The sequence below is a fragment of the Pseudorca crassidens genome, chromosome 10 (assembly GCF_039906515.1).
Source record: "Pseudorca crassidens isolate mPseCra1 chromosome 10, mPseCra1.hap1, whole genome shotgun sequence".
NCBI classification, from domain to species: domain Eukaryota; kingdom Metazoa; phylum Chordata; class Mammalia; order Artiodactyla; family Delphinidae; genus Pseudorca; species Pseudorca crassidens.
The window spans coordinates 13304163-13321091 of NC_090305.1; the positions used below are offsets into that span (position 1 = coordinate 13304163).

At 35.3% G+C, this 16929-nt stretch overlaps 1 pseudogene; it reads left to right on the forward strand.

Moving 5' to 3' along the window:
* LOC137232594 (S-formylglutathione hydrolase pseudogene) overlaps window positions 1-16211 on the forward strand; it is a 45141-nt pseudogene extending 28930 nt beyond the window's left edge.
* The last annotated feature ends 718 nt before the right edge of the window (window positions 16212-16929 follow it).

The following is a 16929-nucleotide window of genomic DNA, read 5'->3' on the forward strand; positions in this document are numbered from 1 at the left end:
CTTTTGAAGAACAAGTTTTTAATTTTAATGAAGTCTAATTTATCAATTTTTTCTTTTATAGTTTGTGCTCTTAGTGTCATGTCTTATTTTTTTAAATAATTTATTATTTATTTTTTTATTTATGGGTTGCGTTGGGTCTTCGTTGCTGCATGCGGGCTTTCTCTAGTTGCAGCGAGTGGGGGCCACTCTTCGTTGTGGTGCGCGGGCTTCTCATTGCGGTGGCTTCTCAGGCTCTAGGTGTGTGGGTTTCAGTAGTTGTGGCACACAGGCTCAGTAGTTGTGGCTTGCGGGCTCCAGAGCACATGCCCAGTAGTTGTGGCGCAGGGGCTTAGTTGCTCCGCAGCACGTGGGATCTTCCCGGACCAGGGCTCGAACCCATGTCCCCTGCATTGGCAGGTGGATTCTTAACCACTGCGCTATCAGGGAAGCCCTGAATTCTTTGCTAAACCAGGGGCATGAAGATTTACTCTTATCCGCTTTTATAGAGGTTTAACCATTTTAGTTCTTTTAGGACTCAGGTTCCTTTGGAGCTAATTTTTGAGTATAGTGTGAGGTAAGATTCTATGTTGGTTAAATCACTTATTTACTCCATATATTTCTTTTTTGCATCTGGATATCCAGTGGCTTCATCACTATTTGTTGAAAAGACTATCTTTTCTCTATTTAATTGTCTTGGCACGTTTGTTGAAAATCAGTTTACTACAAATGTCAGGATTTATGTCTGGACTCTCAATTCTATACCAATGATCTGTAACGGGTGGCAAAATATGGTCTGTGGGCCAAATCCAGCTCACTGCCTTTTTTCTGTTGTTAATAAAGTTTTATTGAACACAGCCATTCCCACGTGTTTACATCTTGTTTGAGCTACTTTTTTACTCTGATGGCAGAGTGCCGTCATTTGCAACAGAAACCAAAAAGTCTCAAATATTTACTATATGGCACTTTATAAAGATTATTTGCTAACTCCTGAGCTATATGTTTATCCCTCTGTCAGTACGATATTCTTGATCACTGTAGCTTTATAATAAGTCTTGAAATCAGGTAGTGTGAATCCTTCAACTTTGTTCTTCTTAATCAAAATTGTATTGCTTATACTAGGCTCTTTGCATTTCCATATAAATTTTAGGATCAGCTCATCAGTTTCTTAAAAGTAGCATGCAAGTTTTTGATAAGCATTGTGTTGAATCTATAGATCAATCTGGGGAGAACAACCATCTTGACAATATTAAGTCTTCCAATCCGTGAAGATGACATCTTTCCATTCATTAGATCTTTAATTTTTCTCAACAGTGCTTTTTACTTTTCAGTGTACAAGTGTTTGATTTCTTTTTGTTAAATGTATTTCTAAGTATTTTATTATTTGTGATGCTATTATAAATAAAACTTTCAGTTTTTTAAATTGTCCCTATTGTTACAATTGTATAAATATACAATTGATTTTTGCATATTGATTTTGTATTCTGTGAACTAGCTAAAATAGTTTATTGCTTCTCATATGTATTATGGATTTTTAAAGGATTTTCTACACACAGGCTCATGATATATGCAAATAATTTTATTTCCTTCTTCCAAACTTGGACTGGATGCTTTTTTTTAAAAAAAAAAAAAACTTGTTACACTGACTAGAACCTTCAATCTGATGTTGAATAAGCATGTTGAGAGTGGACTTTTTTCCCTGATATTTGGGGGAAAAAGTTGTGGCTTTTTCCCCTGATATTTGGGGGAGAGCTTTCAGTCTTTCACCATTAAGTATGGTTGTAATTATAGGTTTTTCATAGATGTCCTTCATCAGGTTGTGGAAATTCCCTTCTATTCCTAGTTTAAGTTTTTAAAATCATAAATGGATGTTGAATTTTTTCATATGCTTTTTCTGAAACAATTGAGATAATCATGTGATTTTGGTTCCTTACTATTCTACTAATACGGTAGTCTATATTAATTGATCTTTAGTTGTCAAACCAACATTGCATTCCTGGAACACACCACACTAGGAGGTGGAATATAAATTGTTATACATTCCTGAGTTAATTTTTCTAATATTTTATTAATGCTTTTTGCATGTATGTTCATGATATTGGCTAGTTTTCTTTTCTTGTGAGGTTTCTGTCTGTTTTGTTATCAGGGTAATACTGTCTCATAGAATGAGTTGAGAGGTGTTTCCTCCTCCTCTGTTTTCTAAAAGTTGGTGAAAAACTGGTATTATTTTTAAATACTTAAATTCACCAATGAAACCAACTAGACCTGAGCTTTTCTTTGTAATATATTTCTAATTACCAATTCAGTTTCTCTTCTTGTTATAGGTATATTCAAATTTTCTATTTCTTCCTGAGTCTGTTTTCATAATTTGTGTCTGCCTACGATATTTTTCTGTTTCATCCAGGTTGTCTAATTTGTAGCTCTAATATTGTTTATAATAGTCCTTATAATCCTTTAAACTTTGATAGGGTCAGTAGTGATATCCCCTTTTTTGTTCCTGATTTTGGTAATTTGTGTCTTCTCTCTTATTTTCTTGGTAAATCTATTTGTTAGTTTTATTGAACTTTTGGTTTAATCTATTTTCTTTTTTGTTGTTGTTGTTTTTTCTATTTCTGTGATTTTCATTCTAATCTTTATTATTCCCTTCCTTTTGCTTGCTGTAGGCTTAGTTTTCTTTTTGTAGTTTCTTGCATTGGAAGTTTAGGTTATAGATTTGAGAAATTTCTTTTTTTCTGAAATTAACACTTCTGTAGATTTGATGGTGTTTTTTTAATGAGTTCAATTTAAAATTACCAGACCAAGCATCACTTACATGCAAAACTTATACTGTAATGAAGTTGTTTGATAACAACTAATGTTGTTTAAATTACAAGTAAAGTCAAAATGTTTTGTTGACCTCCTTCTGGCAAAAGTTAAAACAAGAAAGAGGATCCGACAACCCAATTTTCAGTGGATATATCTTCTGATCTTAAACTATAAGAGAAGAATCTAATAGAATTCTATAAGTGCCTTCTAAGGGATGAACATATTCTATTAAAATCATATGATTATAGTCTGATATCAATATTTGGTAGTACCTATCTGTTTAAAAGGACATTTTCAAAGATGAAATATAGAAAATCTCATTACAGGTCAGTATTAACAGATAAATATTTGCAATTGACTGTTATGATAGGAAACACTAAATTTAAACCTCAAACAAAATGGCATCCCCACCAAAAGAAAATCCCCACGTTCTCATTGCTAGACCGTATTACAAAAATGTTCACAATTATTGTAATTATATGTTGAATTTCATCAATAAAAATGTTTGAATTTTTTTTTGTTATATACATATGTACACAATATCTTTGATTTTGTCTCTTAGACTGCAATACTATTTGGTTCCTTACAAAAAGTTTTCCAAACCCAGCAAATTAACATCTGATATCTGCCTAGCAAATTAAAGATTTACCCTCTTTGGAAGAAGATAACATCCCCAGAGCCTCTAGAATTTTTCATACATAATATATGGCATTCAAAAAAAATTACTAGCCATTCCAAGCAATAGACATAAACACCTCAAAACTAGGAAAAAACGCAGATGGTAATAACAAAACTGGATGTGTTCCAGATACTGGAGTTACCAGGCAGGAATTTTATTCAGGCAAGAATATTTTTTTTTTAAAAGGTGAAAAGATGGAGAATTTCACTAAGTCATTGGCATATATGAGAAAATATACCAAACATCACAAAATCCAGAAAAAAGCATACTACTTTTGTTAATTTGTGACACATCGCCATAGTGCTTTTCGCCCCAAACTTTTGGGGCTGCTTACTCTTTTATTGCCTCTTTGCATAATAACAAGTCACATTACTATTTTATATGGAGGCAATAGATATATTATTTAGTCTTTCCTCTAACATGTTGACCATTTGCTGAATTAGTAACAATTTGGATTGCTTTTTCCTCAGAAAGCACCAGACTTTGTCAGGGTAAACTATGTGAGATATGCTAAAACAATCCAATATATTGGAATACGTAAAATTTGACATCTGACATAGACAGGGGTAGGTTTGTGTTCTATAAGTGAGTACATTTTCGATAAATGTTATTTTACACCATTCTCATCAGAAGAACATGCATGGTACATTTATAATTATATACACTGTGTTATTGAGTATATTCATGACAGAAGAGAACGTTAGTTTTGGTCAGATGAGAACGTCAGTTTTGGTCAATGAGAATCACATCTTCCATTTATAATTTTACATGTTTGATGTTTGGAAGAATTTTCCACAGGCTATTTTCAACTCTCTACATTTCAAATTTTGTTTCTCTTCCACCATACATGTTCTTCCAGTGTTGTATGAACTAATTCATGTCCATGTAGTGATACAATCTCTGGTCCTGCATCTGTGTATCATGAGGTGGGGAGATTCAGCACAGTGGAGAGTAGGGATATTCCTAGCATCTCTTCTTATATCAGAACAGTTACCAATAAATTGACTATACATGAAAGTGACTATAAACCACATAAATATGCCCTTCTAAGCCTAAATTAAATGTAGCTCCAACTCAGCTTCTCTTTGGCTAGATTCCAAAATTGGATGCAATCAATTCTGTCACCACTCAAATGAGGGAAGATATAATGGAGGGAAAGTTGAGTGGAAAGAGACAATGGTCTTAACTTACTGCAGTTGAAGATATCTTATTTTTGCAACATTTACAACAATAAATTTGTAAATAAAAATAAATTTTTATTTACAAAAATAGATTTCTTTGTGAACACATTGCTGGGACCCCACCCAGGGCTTTGGAAGGGACCTAGGCAAATAGAGTGCTGTGAAGATTAAGCTTTGTTAGATAGAAGGATAAATGAGAAAAAATAATAGTTATTAGGCACTGGAGATTTGGGAACTGAGACAAATAGGGTGCAGGTATAAGAGAATATTTCCACTGTATGCCTTTTTTTATTATTTGGACATTTATATACCTATTAAAAATTAAAACGTTTTAATTGAGGCCAAATGTTATAAATTAAAAATGAGTGGCAATGACATTGAGCACTGAATACTGCCAGAAGCCTAACTTTCTGATTAAAAAGGAAAAACATCAGGAACTGACAATGATTATGAATATAACAGTCTATCCAAGAACTCTGAGGGCTGGCAATAAGCCTCAAACACTGAGCAAGTAGTGAGATAACCATTTCTCATCAACCCTCAGTCTCTCCCCTCTTCGAGGGCCTCGACAAATATTTTGCTGAGATGTAGCTAGGTATTGCATAATGTGATTTCATGTGTGCAAAAGCATGCTATTATAAATTCAGGAAGTGTAGAACTCTAAGGTTGCGCTATAGCCCAAGCCACGTATGTCGATTGGGCACTTGAAATGTGGCAACTACAAATTGAGGTATGCTATAGGTATAAAATACATACAGTATTTCAAAGATTTAGTACAAATAATCTCAACTTTTTAATAAAAAATTAATTTGAATACATGTTGAAATCATACTTAGAATATATTGGATTAAATAAATTATATTAAAACCAGTTTCGCCTTTTCTATCATTTAAAATGTGACTACTAGAAAAATTAAAATTACATATGTGTTTCAACTTAAATTTCTATTGGATAGTGCTGCTCTAAAAGCACACTTTCCTTGCTCCTCCAGTTTGTAGGACTGCTGAGGATATAACTTGGCATACCTATGCCAGTTTTATCACTTTAAAAGAGAAAGTTAACTTTCAAAATATCAAGAGCTAAAAAACTCCCAGAATGAGAAAATGACATATCTATCACTACAATTGAATAGATCCATTGAAGTGTTATATAATCACATTGTTTCACAAGATTGAAATCATCTCAAGAATTTTCTTTAAAGTAATAAGTAGTTTCTCCAAATAGTTCATTCTAGTTTTTTAAATTACCAGTTCACTTTATGCCTCTCTAAAATATCTTAATTTCCATAAAATGAGAATGATGGACTTCCATAATCTTTAAAAATAATGTTATAAGGAAAAAGCTATGAGCAAGAAAAAGACACATACAGAAGAAATCACTCAGAGTTCTTCAATAGTCAAAATTATTTATTAAGGTAAATATTGTACTGGCTCATCCTTCAGTATCAGCCAGTCTACAGATCAAAATTTATGTGGGATGGTTCAACATGTGAAAATCAATTGGTGTAATACAGCACATTAACTGAATGAAAGAAAAATTATATGATCATCTCAATTGATGCAGAAAAAGCATTTGAAAAAATTCACACTTTCATGATGAAAACACTCAAGAAACTAGGAATAGAAGGAAACTACCTCAGCAACATAAAGACCATATATGAAAACTAACAGCCAACGTCACAGTCAAGGATAAAAGACAAAGTGTTTCCTCTAAGCTCAGGAACGAGCAAGGATACCCACTTTTGCCACTTCATTTCAACAAAGTACTGGAAGTTCTAGACAGAGCAATTAGGTAAGAAAAAGAAATAAAAGACATCCAAATTGAAAAGGAAGAAGTAAAATGATCTCTGTTCATAGATGACATGATCTCATATGTAGAAAACCCTAAAGATCACACACACACACACGCACACAACTGTTAGAATTAATAAATTCAGCAAAGTTTTAGGATACAAAATCAACACTCAGAAATCAGTTGCATTTCTATACACCAACAATGAACAATCTAGAAAGATAATTAAGAAAATAATTTCATTTGCTGTAGCATCGATAATAATAAAATACTCAGTTATAAACTTAACCAAGGAGGTGAAAGACTTGTACACTAAAAACTACAAAATATTGCTGAAAGAAATTAGAGAAGACACCAATAAATAGTAAGACATCCCATGTTCATGAATTGGAAAAATTAATATTGAGATGTCAATACTACCTGAATCAATCTACAGATTCAACGTAATCCCTATCAAATTCCCAATGATTTCTTTTTCCAGGAATAGAAAAATTCATCCTAAACTTCATCTGGAATCTCAAGAGACCTAGAACAGTTAAAAAAAAAAAAAATCTTGAGAAACACAACGTTGGAAGTTTCACACTTCCTGATTTCAAAACTTAACTACAGCAAAGATACAATAATTAAAACAATGTGGTACTGGCATAAAGACAGACATAGATACTAGTAGAATAGAGCTGAGAGCCCAGAAATAAACCCTCACACATATGGTCAAATGATTTTCAATAAGAGTACCAAGACCATTCAATGGGGAAAGGACAGTGTTTTTCAAAAATGGTGCTGGGAAACTGGATAGCCACATGAAAAAAAAAATGCTGTTAAACTTTTGCATTACTCCATATACAAAGATTAACCCAAAGCTTGCTAATTCTAGAATATTTTCATCAACCCCCAAAAGAAACCCCATACCCATTAACAGTCATTCCCCATTTTGCTCTCCCCCTGGCAACCACCAATCAACTTTCTGCCTCTGTGGATTCCTATTCTGGACATTTCATATAAGTGAAAGTATACAATATCTGGGCTTTTGTGTCTGGCTTCTTTCACTTAGCATAATATTTTCAAGGTTCATCCACACTGTATTTTGTGTCAGTACTTCATCTCTGAATAATATTATGTTGTATGGATATACCACATTTTGTTTATCCATTCATCCTTTGGTAGATATTTAGGCTGTTTCCACCTTCTGGATATTATGAATAATGTTGCCAAGAAAATTAGCAAACAAGTTTTTATGAAACTATATGTTTTCATTTCTCTGGGAGTGGAGTGTGTCTGTCTTTTTTATTTTAGCCATCCTTGTGAGTGTGAAGTGGTAATTTTTTGTGATTTAATTTGCATTTCCCTATACAGTAGTGTCACTGAACATCTTTTCATATACTTATTGGCCATTTGTATATCTTATTTAGAGAAATGTCTACTCAATCTGGTTATTTTTATTTTGATTTGGGTTATTTGTCTTTTTATTGTTGAGTTGTCAGACTTTTTTTTTTATCGAAGTATAGTTGATTTACAATGTTGTGTTTATTTCTGCTGCACGGCAAAGTGATTCATTTATACATATATATACATTCTTTTTTATATTCTATTCCATTACGGTTTATTACAGGATATTGAATATAGTTCCTTGTGCTATACAGTAGGACTTGTTGTTTATCCATTCTATATATACCAGTTAGCATCTGCTAACTCCCAGTCCCTCCCTCCCCCATCCCCCTTCCCCTATGCAACCACATGTCTATTCTCTATGTTTGTGAGTCTGTTTCTGTTTTGTAGTCAGGTTCATTTGTGGCATATTTTAGATTCCATATGTAAGTGATATCATATGGTATTTGTCTTTCTCTTTGTGACTTCACTTAGTATGATAATTTCTAGGCCCATCCATGTTGCTGCAAATGGCATTATTTCACTCTTTTTATGGCTGAGTAGTATTCCATTGTATATATGTACCACATCATCTTTAACCATTCATCTGTCAATGGACATTTAGATTGTTTCCATGTCTTGGCTATTGTGAATAGTGCTGCTATGAACATAGGGGTGCACGTATCTTTTTGAATTAGAGTTTTGTCTGAATATATGCCGAGGAGTGGGATTGCTGGATCATATGGCAACTCTATTTTTAGGTTTTTGAGGAAACTCCATGCTGTTTTCTATAGTGGCTACACTAATTTACATTCCCACCAACAGTGTAGGTGGGTTCCTGTTTCTCCACACCCTCTCCAGCATTTGTTATTTGTAGACTCCAGACATCTTTATATATCTAGATGCTAGACCTTTATCAGATATATGAGTTGCAAATATATTCTGTTCTCTGAGTTGTCTTTTCATTTCTCAATAGCATTCTTTGAAGCACAAAACATTTGGATTTTGATGAAGTTTAATTTTTTGTTTTTTTGGTTGCTTGTGCTTTTGGTGTCATACCTAAGAAAACATTGCCTAATCTGAAGTCTTAAAGATTTATGCTTATGATTTATTCTAATAGTTTTATAGCTTTATATCTTATATTTAGGTTTTTGATCTATTTTGAGTTGATTCTTATATATTGTGTGAAGTGGAGGTCTAAATTCATTCTTTTGCATATGTTTATCCAGTTTCCTAGTAGTATCCAGTTTCAAGTTGGTTGAAAAGACCATTCTTTCTCTGTTGAATTGTGCTGTCACTCTTGTCACAAATCAATGAATCATAAATGTAAAATTTTTTGTGGACTTTTCATTCTATCATTGGTCTATATATCTAGCCTTATGCCAGTACCATATTATCTTTATTTCTGCCACTTTTTAGTAAGTATTGAAATCAAGAAGTGTGCAAACTCCAACTCTGTGGTTTGTAAGATTGTTTTAGGTATTATGAGTTGCAATTCCGTAAAGAATTTTAGTATCAGCTTTTCAATCTCTAAAAACTAGACAGTTGGGATTCTGATAGGGATTATGTTGAATCCATAGATTTAATTGGGGAAATTGCCATCTTAACAATATTTTTTTAATCCATGAATATGGAATATCTTTTCATTTACTTAGATACTCTGTAATTTCTTTCAATAATGTTTTATAGTTTTCAGTATACAAATCTTATACTTCTTTTGCTAAATTTATTTCTAAACATTTTATTGTTTTTGATACTATTATAAATAGAATTGTTTCCTTAATTTCATTTCCAGATTTTCCATTGCTAGAAATAAAATAGATATTTTTGTATATTGATACTGTATCCTTCAACCTTGTTGAACTCATTTATTAGCTCTAATCATTTATGTGTGTGTATTTCTTAAGATGTTTTATATACATAATCATGTCATCTTCAAATGGAGATAGTTTTACTACTTCCTTTTCAATCTAGGTTTTTAAAATTGCATTATTGCTCTGATTATAACCTTCATTATAATAATGTTGAACAGAAATAGTCAGAACAGACATCTTTGTCTCTTTCTGATCTTAGAGAGAAAGCTTTCAGTCTTTCCCCATTAAGTATAACGTGAGCTGTGGTTTCTTGTAGATGCCCTTTATCAAGTTGAGGAAGTTCCCTTCTACTCCTAGTTTGTTGTATGTTTTTATTATAAGGGGAGTTGGATTTAGTCTAATGCTTTTCCGGCATCTATGGAAAGGATCATGTGCTTTTTGTCCTTTGTTCTATTTATATGGTGTATTACATTGATTTTCTTATGTTGAACCAAGCTTGCATTCCTGGGATAAATCATCCAAGGTTATGTATGCTGTTAGATACAATTTACTATTTTTTTGTTGTTGTTGGGGATTTTTTAATCTATATTCACAAGGGATATTGGTCTGTAGATTTCTTGTTTGGGGGCTTTCTTTGTCTGCTGTTGGTATCAGGTTAATACTGACTTCATAGAATGAGCTGAGAAATACTCTCTCCCCACCCTATTTTCTAAAAGAGTTTGTGAAGAATTTGTGTTATTTGTATTTGTATTGATCTGTATTTAAACTATTTGATAAAATTAATCATTGAAATGACCAGAAATTAAACTTAATTTTCAGAGTTCTGAAATATTTTATTCTGAAAAATTTTCAAGTGTTCACATTGCTTTTATGGAGGAAAGGATTTTTTTTTTTTTTTTTTTTGCAGTATGCGGACCTCTCACTGTTGTGGCCTCTCCCGTTTTGGAGCACAGGCTCCGGACGCGCAGGCTCAGCGGCCATGGTTCACGGGCCCAGCCGCTCCGTGGCATGTGGGATCTTCCCGGACCGGGGCACGAACCCGCGTCCCCTGCATCGGCAGGCGGACTCTCAACCACTGAGCCACAAGGGAAGCCCAGGAAAGGATTTTTGAAGGTCCTACTCTGCCATTGCCACTGGCATTCATTTAATTTTTTATTATGCTACAGAATCGGTTAACCAATGTCAAGTGTTTCAATTAGAAACCCACATTTCACATATTTAGTTCTAGATTTACTCCTCAAGTTCCTAAAATATCATCCAAACCTCCTCAGTACTAAGATGACAAATGTACATTCCCTAGACATGGAGGTTTTCTCAAATGGAAATTTCTTTCTAGATTAAATTTCTTGAATCTTAAAGTGTGATGACTCTTTGCTAAAGGTGTTACTTTTGTTACTTTTCATTTGAAAGCAAATTTTAAAAAACTTTTAAAACTATAAAACACTATAATATATGAGATGATATTAATATCATCACCACTTATGTGATAGTCATTTCACTGCATCCTAGTTATATTGCTTTTATTTTTTTAAGAAAAATAGAACTTCACATTGGAGCTGAATTTAACAATCTGATTATCAATTTAGGGTCACCAATCAATGATCCAATCCATGTTTATTGACAGTAAGATAAAGCTCAGATGGACATTAAAATTTAAATATTCCTGAGTGACAGCATCCGTTCACTTGACATAGATAACCTATCTTTCTGTTGACCTCAGCAGTCTGAGTTTTAACCTTCATCTCTGTGGCTTCCATTGCTGCAAAGTCTTCTTCCTGAATAAGACACGTATGAGCCCAATCTCTGAAATTACTCACAGTGGGAAAGGCATAGCTGTTCTGGAAAGGAGTTCTGATTCTGAGCTAAGATATTGCCATGTTTAGCCTCTCAATTTACCATTCTATTTTTCTCTTTTCTGAGTTCTTTTTACCGACTGTCACCATTTTCTGACAATTCACTTTCCATGACTTTCTATAGGTTGAATTCTACCCCCTGTTCATCTTACCTTTGACAGTGCATAATTAAAAATGATCTATTAACAGATCACAGGACTTTTTTTCACTCAGCTCTCATCCTTCTGAAATATTCTCTTGTGAAGCAATGTGCTCTTTTATCCTTTATTGGGTTGGTTCAGTTGTAGGAATGCTTGTGTAATTTTCTCATTTTGAGACTTGCTCTAAGATACTGTGGACCACTTCTTTATCCCTTGAAATTCTTTCTTTGGTTCCTATAATGCTGCTCTTTCCTGGTTCTTTTTTGTTTAACTTCGTGTTTCCTTTTCCTCTTTGATCTTCCAAACTTGACCTTCCAAACTTCCCCAAGGTTCAGTCCTCAGTTATTTACCTTTCCTCCCTTTATGCTTGAAGAGATCATTGATCCTGGAAACCCAGACTTCAGAGATCTTAAATGGTGTTATGTTAATTATCATTTCTTCAGCAATAGCTAAGGGACCTCTGTTTCTGTTCCAGAACCCTCTCCTGAGCTCAGATACACACAGACTGCCTGTTAGACCTCGGCTATGCTTCACTCACCACAAATTCAGCAGGTCTAGAAGTCAGCTCATCACCTCAACCTCTCCTCCACTAATCCCACCTCACCCCAAAGAGTTCCCCTTTAACTTTTCTATTTCTGTAAATGGTGTCACAATTCTCCCAATTCTTTAGATTTCAGAACTGGAAAAAATTATGTGTTTTTTAATTTCTCTGGCCACTTGCCCTCTACACATAGTCATTTTAGTCAATTATTGATTTTTCTTTCAAAGTTTCTCTCTTTGTTCACATTTTTGGTGGATGATTGTCGGTAGCTATTAAGAATTTTGGTGTGCATATTCTTGGACTCAAGAATTATATTTAAAAGAATTCATATACAGATTTACTTGAACAGCTGGGAAAAGACACATACAGGTATGCTTATTTCAACATTGCTGAAATAGGAAAATTTGAAAACAAACTAAATGTCTACCACTTGATGACTGGTATTATATGTACCAATATGATAAGGTATCTATTCTCGTACATGAAAAAGCAAGATTAAATTTATACTGTTATTACATTTTGTAAAACAATAAAAGGATGCACATACACACACCCATACTTGTATATGCATAAGCACTTTTTGTAACTTATTTTTCTCCATTTAAAAAATTAAAGTATAATTTACATACAGCAAAATTCACCCTTCTTAGTGTATAGTACTGAGTATTTTGACAAATGCATACAATTGTGTAGTCACCTGACAGTCAAGATATAGAACAGTTTCTGTCACTCCAAAACTCCCCTGTGCCACTTTGTAAGTCCCACCCCAGCCCTCACCCTCAATCCCTGACTTCTATTGATGTGGTTTTTGTCCCATATAGTTTTCCCTTTACCAGAATGTCATATAAACGGAATCGTATAGTATACAGTCTCGTATAGTATACAAGCATAGCATGTTTAGATGTATCCCTCTTGTTAGGTGTATCAGTCGTTTTTTCCTTCTATTGCTCAGTAGTATTTCATTACATAGATAGACCACAGTTTGTTTATCCATTCTGCAGTTGAGGAACATTTGGGTTATTTCCAGATTTTGGCAATTAATGAATAAAGCCAATATAAACATTCATACATAGGTGTTTGTGTAAACTTAAGTTTTTGTTTCACTTGGGTGAATCTCTAGGAGAAGGAATGATGGGTCATATTGTAAGTATATGTTTAACTGTATAAGAAGTCACGTTTCTTTCTAAATGCCTGTGCCATTTTGCTTTCCCATGACCAATGTATGCGAGTTCTAGTTGCTCCACCTCCTTGCGGGGACTTGGTATTGTAAGTTTTTTATTTTTATTATTTTAGCCCTTTAAATGAGAAGTGTTTCATTGTAGTTTTAGTTTACATTTTCTTAATGGCTGATATTGAAAACCTTTACCTGTGTTTATTTACATAGGCATTTTTGAGAAATACACACGCACTCACACACTAAATCATGATTATATTCAGTGCCACGGTGGGAAGGATTTGTAGTAGCTGGAGGTGAGAAAAGACTTTTACATTTTACACCCTACTCTTTATATACTAGTTAAATTTTGTCAAGAGCATGTTTATTTGAAATTTTTCTAAACAAGTTAATTTTTAAAAATTTCTCTTCTTTATATAAAACTATCACTGTGTCTTATTAACCCGTTAATGGGGCTTTACATGTAAATTACAAAGATATTTTTCTCCTATATCCTACTGGATGGCCAAATGCTGTACTGTCCAAAGCAGCAGCCACTAGCTCATGTGGCTATTGAGCCCTTTTAATGTGTCCAGTGAGGAGCTGAATTGTTCACTTTAATTAGTAAAAATTATAATAGCCACCTGTGTCTAGTGGCTACCATATTAGACAGAACAACTCTAGAACACTTGTTGCTAGAAATCTGTTTCATCTTCATTCTTTCCCTGTCTGATTGCTGTTTTAGTTTTTCAGCCCCCGCTGAAGGGTGACTGATAAAGATGATTCCTGGAAGTGGTAGTGGAGACTTCTGCTTTGGGAGATGAAGCGAGTGGGGAGGGGGAGGGGAGCACACCTGAACTTTTAAAAGCACACTTAGATGAACACCTTCATCATCACAGAAAGTTCTTCTGGGCAGCACTGCTCTCTAGAGGGTTGCTGAAGTTGTTTGAACATGACAGGTTTGAACTAACGTGCAAAATGAAATTTGCTGTCTGCTTACTTCCAAAGCCAGGAACTGGAAGAGTTATTGAACTGTACTGGCTTCCTGTCTTAAAATACACAGAGCAAATGCTACAATGAATCAGCCATCCTCAAGCAGGCTCAAAACACAGCCTGGTCATCATTGCTCCAGATACCAGGGCAAGATGAGATCTGGGACCTTGGCACTGGGGCTGGATTTTATGTGGATAGTTGAAAAACTATCTACAGAATGTACTCTTACATAATGAATAAGCTTCCCTCACTGATAAATGCCAATTTTCCAGTGGACCATGGAAAATTGGCTATTTTTTGCTACTCAGTGGGAGGCTGTGGCGCTCTTACTTGTGCTTTAAAGAACCCTGGAAAATGCAAATCTATGTCAGCATTTGCTCCAGTTTGCCACCAGCTCTCTGTCTTTGGGTGGGTGGGAGGACAAAAATCTCTCAATGGACATTTGAAATCAGAGCAAAATAAATGAAAAGCTCATGACACTGGTGTTCTTAGTAAGTTTTTTTTTTTTTTTTTTTTGCGGTACGCAGGCCTCTCCCTGTTGTGGCCTCTCCCGTTGTGGAGCACAGGCTCTGGACACGCAGGCTCAGCGGCCGTGGCTCACGGGCCCAGCCACTCTGCGGCATGTGGGATCTTCCCGGGCCAGGGCACGAACCCGTGTCCCCTGCATCGGCAGGCGGACTCTCAACCACTGCGCCACCAGGGAAGCCCTCTTAGTAAGGTTTATTCAGGTTCTGGTTAGACATGATCAAGGAGGTGTTGACTAAACATTTCAGCTGCACAGCTACTTCCTGACATCAGTTGTTTTTAGATTACAAGAGGGTTATGATTATAGTTACTTTTCTTTGCAATCTTTTTTAATGACCACATCAGACTTCAAGAAGAATTCCCCAATACAGGAAAAATCAGACACTAGAATCTTTTCTGAGTTATAGTAGTTAGACTAAAGAAAAATACAGTTATTCGATTTTAAAATGAGTTTTCATGACACTAAAAGAGTTTGATCATGTAGTTGAAAATCTAAATACAAGAAAATACATAAAACAAGAAAAGTTCAAGTACGTGTAATGATTGTAGAAGGCTTCTCAAACATGTTTGAGTGGCAGCACACAACTATTCAGACTTTTCTGTACTTTTCAAAAACTGTGAGCAGGTTGGTCTTATTTTACAGATCTCTTTGGCACTTTTTATGAGGTCGTAGTAAATCATTCGAGACTTGTCTGAAGATCAAGTTTTGTTGAATGAAGAATGAATTTTCATTGCTACATCTGTGAGAAGTAAGAAATTCATCACTTTTTTTTCTGAAATCAACTTAGAGTTAAGCCCCGCATCTTCTTCTTCCTCATCATGTCAGAAACTGGAACTATAAACTATACTCCATCTGTGCTGTAGAATCCTCCCCCTTCCTGTCTGTCACCCTCTCCCCACAGGCATTTGCAGAGGTTACATTGATTTTACTTCACTATTATTTCATCACCACTGGGAGAAATTCACAAAATTATAGATACTTAGTCAAAAATGCAGAATTTCACCCATTAATGCTTTTATTATCCTTAAAAAATCGAAAATATAGCCCTTCTAGACTCTTTCCATTTAAATTCAGGACTACTTTCAGGGAGACCTGCCACATGGTCATGGGTGGTGGACGTGGAGCTTTTTATTCCAGGCATTGGTTCCACGTCCCCAAGACACCCACAGCCCAGCCAGCCAACCCTGGCACCATGGGCTGGTCCTAGTTCTGGCTTTGTCCGTTCTCTCTGCCCTGTACAGAGCCCCATGCCTTTCCTGCTACCTCTTCCAGGCCTCCCTCCATCCTCCATGCATGCACTGCCAGATGGATCTACGAGCATCTTCGCCTTTCTCCTCTCTGTCACACACCTCCAGTGTCTCCAGCTTCCAACCCTATTGATTCTTGAAAAGTAGAAGCATGGACAAAGAGCCAGCACTGAGCAAGGCCGCAGCTCCTCAGTCAGAGCCTCCTCCCTTCCTCCCACCACTGGTCCACTATTCACTATTAACAGGTTCAGCAGGACCCAGAGAATTTCTAAAATGGCAGAAAGTGAACAAAGTTATATTCTCTCTATATCATATAAAACCTGGTGGCCAGTGGTCCATGTGAGATATTCAAAAGGCCAGTTATGCAAAAGCTAAAAGAATAATAACAACAAAAAGCTGAGTCTTTACTGTAGCTTCAGGGAGCACTGGTGGATGCAGGCAGAGGTGCACCACCAGAAGCCCCGATGGTATAAGCAGAAGTGTGCATGTTGACTGTCTTTCCTTAAATCAGGAGTTTCCCTCTGTGTGATCAAGTTCTTGTGTTGGCAGCTGAGAAAGCCACTGACAGCTGGGGAGTTATTTTCTCCTTTGGTCACAAGATGATGGAGATAATCTAGGGTGGGAAGTGTGGGGGAGAGAAGGAGGAGACAAATGCTGGCTCCTCTGACCAGAATTGGTAAGAAGGCTCATAGATCTTCCTTTCATGTAGATCAGACTCCTAAATAACTCCTGAGTCTACCCCTTACATTTGCTGAGAAGCAACCGGATCACATCAGCAAAACTCTTGAGGTGTCGTAAAGAAGGATCAAGGTTTTAAATCAGCCTCTTTTTCTTGTCTTTTCTTTTCTGTTTTTGGATCATTACA